This window comes from Chrysochloris asiatica, unplaced genomic scaffold, assembly GCF_000296735.1.
Source record: "Chrysochloris asiatica unplaced genomic scaffold, ChrAsi1.0 scaffold00033, whole genome shotgun sequence".
NCBI classification, from domain to species: domain Eukaryota; kingdom Metazoa; phylum Chordata; class Mammalia; order Afrosoricida; family Chrysochloridae; genus Chrysochloris; species Chrysochloris asiatica.
The window spans coordinates 18,199,777-18,200,853 of NW_006408551.1; positions in this window are offsets into that span (position 1 = coordinate 18,199,777).

The following is a 1,077-nucleotide window of genomic DNA, read 5'->3' on the forward strand; positions in this document are numbered from 1 at the left end:
ACAACAACAACAACAATTCTTAATGCTGTTGTCTCCAGTGTCTCAGATTTTTGTTCAGCATAAAGATTGAATAAGTATGGTGAAAGGGTACAACCTTTATGTACCTTTCCTGGTTTTAAACCATAAATTATAGTACTAATATTTGTTGATTTTTCACTATGTACCAGACACAGTTTTAAATGTTTTGTATGTATTCACTCATTGAATCCTCAGAGCAACTCTGTAGAGTAGGTGGAATTATGTCTTATATATTACATAGGAGGAAATGTGGGGCCTTTGTGAGGTTCACTGTTCAAGGTTACATAAAAGTTTGTCACAAAATAAGACATTTGGGTTCCAGAGTTTGCTCTCTTTAGAGCTCACACTCAACTCTATTAGAAAATTCCGAGTCTGTAAGATGAGCTCTGGTGGGGCACTGTAGGATGAACACTGGATTTATAACTGCAAGGTCAAAAGTTCAAACTCACCAACTGCTCATGGAAATCCTATACAGGGTCGCTATAAGTGGGAACTGACTCAACAGCACTTAACAATAGCAATAAGCTAATAAAGGAAAGACCCATGTCTGTCTTAGTTATCTAGAACTGCTATGATAGAAATACAAGTGGATGCCTTAACAAACAGAAATTTATTCTCTCATTTTAGGAGGCTAGAAATCCAGATTCAGAGTGTCAGTTCTGGAGAAAGTCCTTGTCTCATTTCAGCATCAGAAGACTCAGCATTTCTTGGAGCTCTCAATGCCATCTTGGCATCCATCTTCCTCTGGATCACAGCTTCACAGAGCAGGGTCCACAGAACCAAATGACACACTCCACTGTGGGCTCATTCTTGCTGGCAATAGTAGAATGTCACTACGCTTTCACTGCTCACTTGCCTCTCTTTTTATCTTTGTAAGATAAAAGATGTTTGTTGCAGGCCACACCCCTGACAAATTCTCTTACATTAGATCAGGGTTGTGATGGGTATTGTTGCTGTTAGGTGCCTTTGAGTTGGCTCTGACCCACAGTGATCCAATATAAAACAGAACAAAACACAACCTGGCCCTGTGCCATCCCCATGATTGCTGCTACGTTTGAG